Raw genomic sequence first — 6,219 nt, forward strand, 5'->3', positions numbered from 1 at the left:
TTTTCTGCTGGAGGGAACAATATCCTTTTGAATAGGGCGCGAGTGTAAGTTGACTACAGGAAATATTGAATGCAAAGATGTAGAAAAGTTATTCATAACAGATGAGATTAGAAGGTATTAAAGCTCTCCGAAATAGAAGGTATTAAAGCTCTCCGAAATAGAAGGTATTAAAGCTCTCCGAAATAGAAGGTATTAAAGCTCTCCGAAATAGAAGGTATTAAAGCTCTCCGAAATAAGTCTAGTAGTTACTGATGCAGGCATCATTTTAGTCCAAGCAAAGCATATAGTAGAAGTGGGGATTCACTGTCAAGGATAGTTGGCTAATACACAGCATTTTGTGTCGAAGAGTTTTTCGGTAAAAAAACTGCAAGTCTGTATGAATACACTAAGGACGAATCAAGGTGGTATTATATATTGTAAGAGGTTCTTTTTTTAATTAATAGTCATATTCTTACATTTCACTTGTTGAGGGAATGTAATCATATTCTTACGAGGAGGCTTCAGTTAGTCAGGCTGAAGTCCTATAACTCGAAGTGTTTTCCAGTGTTTTTGGCCAATGGTAAATATTTGTCTATAAAATGGGTGAAACGTCGATTGAAATAGAAATGTTGCTGATTTTGTATAATCTATTAAGGAGAAAGTGACATTCAGGCTTGATCAAATGAAGGCTGGCCAGCATTCGTTCATGGGACCAGCATCCTATTTCTGTCCATAGCGGACAAAGATTATGCCAGGTGTCAATGAACTCTCCAAGTTTTTAGAGTCAAGATTCTGAGTAGTACATTGAATTTAGCATTAAAAAAAGGGGGTAGGGTGGCGGGGTAGGGAGGGCATCTTAAGAAGGAAATGGCGCATTGCTCACCAGTCTTCAAGAATCTGTCAGTATCTTTTAAACATCAGGAACTGGGAACAGAAGAACTGATCAGTTGCATTTGGGTTCTATTGAATGGAAGTCAGACATTTCTGATGTTATGCTACACGACGCCATTCCTGCCTTTTGAAGAGAGAATTTAGTGGTTTTCATTGCCCCCAAAGCATCAGTAGGGGTTAGTACCGCAAGTGCACCTCACGTGCGGTGCACTGCAGAAATAAGGTTCTCTGAAGTACCTGCAGCCCCTTTCATTCCTTTTGCTGTATCTCCATTCTTATTCTCTTTCTTCAATCTTACTTTCCTTAACCCTCTTCTAACAACTGTTTCATACTGCAGCTGTTTTTCTGAGGTTCTCCTCCTCCTCCTCCTCCAGTTACTGCCTATATATAGATGCCTTTGTCTACTTTTACTCTCAGTTTTCCTTTCGGCGCTGAATGGCCTCATCTGAGTTAACTGGTACCTACTACAGTTCCTTTGCATCTGTAATCAGTATTTGTATCCAACATTTTTTCTTCATTATATGTGATGAATGCAGATCACTTTTTGTTACAGACGAGAGCTTTCAATTCAGGGCTATTTCGAATCAGGTCTTGTCGTTTCCGGATACATCCATAAAGGCAGTGGATACAATGCTCCGATTTGATTGGATCGTTCAAGTCCTTTGATTATTAATAACTGAGTAAGACAGGAAACAAATAGGGAATTGAATGAATCGGTACTTCACCATTAAGTCCATTTTCTCGTTGACATACACATTTATTCAATAACTTTCCATTTTACCCAAGTGACGACGAACTTGAACGATTGGATATGAGATATTATATATATATATATATATATATATATATATATATATATATATATAATATATATATATATATATATATAGTTACTGGGAAATCATTCCTGTTGTCTTAGGTCTTACAGCAACGGATACATTTCAGGCATTTCACAGCACATAGCAGCTATTGTCTAAGACTCTAAGCTTTTAAAAAACTAAATACAAAAAGTTCGTTTTAAAATATTTATCGATACATAAAAAAATTACTAATCAGGTTTTGTAGTGAATTAGTATCAGGGAACCAGTAAGTAAATTGATGGCACCATTTGAGATTTATAATTGCAAATCAACGCAGTCGGTTGATTAAGGTAGCCGTTGTATTGTAGGAGTGAGGAAATTCAGAGTCATTCTAATAGATGATTAACAATAATTGTTTGGGCTACAAAACGAACTATAGGTCTCAGAATCATGTTAACTTCGATTTAGCTAAAAGAGAGAGATTTTTTTTTATTTGTGTCTGATAAGTGCCTATCAGTACAATGCAAATACGACATTTTCTATGACAAAACTCGAAAACGTTTAAAGAAATCAGTTTTAGGGTTTAAATTGCTTGTGTGGAGAGGAACTGGTTTTGTATTGAGTGGTCTTAATGGGTGTGCTGAAGCCACTTCAGTTTGTACATACCAAAACGACTGAGGAGGAAAAGGAGGAGGAGGAAGAACCACCTAATTAACGCCTAAATACGTAATCTGACGCCGAGGTTAAATGCGATTCAACATTCATGGTAGGGCAGCAGGAGTCGACGATTGACCTCTGTAAGTTTACATATTTTTTTAAATGAAATGTTATCCTGCAACGTTGCAAATACGTTCGGTGTTGGCTGGGATTGCAGCCCTCTAGCCTCAGCAGTAGTTTTTAGCTTATTTAAGTTTATAGTTAGCCATGATCGTGCGTCTAGAAACGATATAGACCAGGCCACCGCCAGGCCCTGGTTCTCCTCCTCTTTGATTTGCAGGTGGGCGGTGCATCATTTCATTGTGCGGGTCAGTCAGTGACAGTTGGCAAAGGGAAGTTCCCTGGGGGAGAGGGAAGGGACCGGGGGGGGGGGGGGGGGGGACGCTTGAATTTCTATTTTTCAGCGTTCTACAAAAGAGAGACCGTCATGAATGCCTATTGCTGGCCACCCCGACAAGTGGAGGGGGAGATTGTCAGGGACAGACAGTTGTGTTTCTCAGAAAAGCACAGATGGGAAACCTCAAAGTGCAGTTCAAGATGGACGAGTTAGCAGCAAGTTTCGCTTTCGCGACAGGTGCTCAAATGGGGCAGTGACCCCTGTCCCCCATCCCGCCATCCCGCCTCGAGGGGATCGAACGGTGTGTTGCTGAAAACGTGAGTTCGCCTTCGTCTTCTGTGCATTTTCATGTGCCCCTGTTCTCATAGACATAGACGCATTCGCCATTCACCAGTATAAGACTTAAGAAAAAAATATCTCTCTGTAAAGGAGACAGCGAATCCTCCTACGTCGACCGTTTTGTATGTCCGATTTAGAGGATTTCTACATCCCCTCCCCCCCTAGGTACCCATCCTTGCGTTAAACTGGACTTCCTGGAAAAAGAAAATGCCTGAAAATGTGGCCCTTTTTTTTTTTTTAAGAGAAAGCCATTGTACAAACATCGTTAACTTTTGGGGAAAAAAGGAATATACCTAGACTGTGTGGTGGCTGTCATTTCTTCCTCTCTCTCTCTCTCTCTCTCTCGGAGCTTCTTTGGCTTGAAGTTGCTGGGTCTGTGATTCAAAACTATCCCCATCGTAGCCCATCCACTGGTAAATATATATATATATATATATATATATATATATATATATATATATATATTATACTATAGAGATAGAGAGAGAGAGAGAGAGAGAGAGAGAGTAAGAGAGAGAGAGAGAAGAGAGAAGAGAGCACCGGGTTAGGTGGACCAAGTTTACCGACCCAAGCACATAACGTACAGTACACCAGGTCCCACACAGGTTCCCGGGTACACCGTCTTGCGAGACTTCGAAAATTACATGGTGACAGTGTTAACTGAGGGGTAGTTGGGGGGGGAGAACCCCTTTCTCTGCTAACAAGAGTTCCACAATAAGTTCTGGAGTTCGTTTGGTGGGCGGAGTTATTAGGTATGGTTGGAGAAAAACACACCAACAACACACACCACACACACACGCGGAAAAGTAAAAAAAAAAAAAACGTCTGAGCAGTTTATATCGTTGTAAGGAAGTTTGTTGTCTCGCTTGTAATATAAGTTTGTTTATTAAGGTTCCATTTAACTTTCGGCCAAGACGTTATCTTACAACCGTGTCTATTATTATATATCGGTCATATTCATTACACAATACTTAAAATTGATCAACATTTTAAAGTTATATTGGTATTGCCGAAAATCACGAACATCATAACAGGATATTTTAATTTTAACCTTATCACGTAAGCCAAGTTTACAGCATCGGTTGCAGTGCGTTTCCTACAAATTCTACAATAAGAAGCTATAAAGAGAAGCGCAGCAGCACTTGATTGAATATACCCAAAAACTCAATTAATTTGTTGAGTCTCTGACAATTAGCTACTCTCTCTCTCTCTCTCTCTTATACTAGCTAACTTATCTCTCTCTCTCTCTCTCAGCTATACTAGCTAACTTGGTGACAAGAAAAACCCCTGCGCTCAGTATGCAGTTCTGATATGTCATTAATGTATTCATGAGAGGATCAGTGATACCAATAATATCGAAGATTGCCCTTCCTGACAATACATAAGCATAACCAAAGCAAAGAAATTTCATCTCTGATACTGTAATGCCATAAACTCTTGTTCCCTTGAGTGTTCGCTTGATAAATTACCCCATTTCATAACATGAAATCAACGATTAGATCTCTCTGCAGTCAGTTCCATTATAGAATCATTAAAAATAGAATAAAAAAACTTTATTCTTGATATACTATCATCAAAATCGAAGGCGTGCGGCAAAAAATTATCGCCACCAATCCTTTGCCACATAAGATTAGCTGGTTTGACGTTTCTGACAACCTCCTAGGCCACCCTTACCTCCCCTCCCCCGCGCAGTTCATACAAATGGAGACGAGCAGTGCAAACGGCCAGCGAAGACTCTAATAAGGCACTAAGTAGTGACAGAAAAACCCCAATAATCAATACAATAAGCTATGAAGGCGCGCAAAATTAAAAACTTAAGAACGTCAAATGACGTAAACAACATGTGAGGGACGACTTCTGCAACACGTCATATGACGTGGTTGACCTTTTAAGGGTTAATTGTTGTTTTTTTCTAAAATTATGAATGCACTGATATATTATAGACTATATATTTCGTTGACCTCGGGTGATAGGTGAGGTCATTTGGGCTTTCTTATAGTGGGCCGACATAAAGCGAGTATCATCACTGAATTGACAGTTACCTTTTAAAATGTCTTACAGAAGCAAATGAACCACCTATACTCAGAAACGACAACGACGGCCAAAGAATATGCTACGTTATTACTCTTGTTCATAAAACTTAGGTTTTAACCAAAGATACATTGAAAATATCAGTAGGATATAAAGCATTACATTTCAAATAATGGAAACTATTTTAATAGACTCCAAGAAGCTAATAAGCGAAAATAAGTGGCGAATTATCTTATCTGTATCGGCCACACCACAGTGAACCAAGTATACAGGTAAGGCAATTTGCCAATACTGTTACCGACCTCACTGTATGAAAACAGTGCTCAGCGAGTCATTCAGTTCTATTATTCAATGCTGTTAACAAGAAAACGGTGTTAGGATTAGGAAGACATCAAAAACATGTGGGGCCTGAGTAAGTAGGAAAGTTTACTGCAATACTCTCAATATTGTATGGAGGAAATTATGCCATTTTTTTTTTTTACAGATACTTTGAATATTAAATAAAGAATATCATGGTTATAATTAAAATCTGTTGTGAATTATGTTTATAAAAATTATATCAAATAACTAGTGAGAAACAAAATGAGAACATTTTGTCCTATTACAAAAAATATAACATTTATATTATCCAATCTAATACCTTTGACCATCCACCCTCTCTCTCAGTCACTTCCCTCAATCTGTCGGGCATCGAATGAACAAGGTTGAAAATTTGCTGCGGCCTCGTCTACAAATTTCCCACTGAGAGTTGATGTGAGCCATGAGTGCCGTGTTTGTTCTCTCATGTTCCATTTTCCATGTTTTCACCATCTGGCCCCACAGTGTTCAAATCACATTCATATCTGCTCCTTTCTCGGCCATTCAAGAAGAAGCAGGTTATCCTGTCTGGCAAACCAATCTTGAACAACGTGAGCAGTGTGAACAGTGTGGAAAACTAGGATGGGCCCTGTAAGGGAAGGGGAAAAATTCCTTTCTCGTAACGAAGGTAAGAAGGAGGTTTGCAGCAGCTCAACATACTTAGCTGCTGTAAATCGTCCCCTCGATACGGAACACATCACCCATAACATGCACACACCCCCAGCCCCATACGTTGCAGTGACATGGCCAGATCGAACCACCTCAACG

This window comes from Macrobrachium nipponense, chromosome 47 (genome assembly GCF_015104395.2).
Source record: "Macrobrachium nipponense isolate FS-2020 chromosome 47, ASM1510439v2, whole genome shotgun sequence".
Classification (NCBI taxonomy): domain Eukaryota; kingdom Metazoa; phylum Arthropoda; class Malacostraca; order Decapoda; family Palaemonidae; genus Macrobrachium; species Macrobrachium nipponense.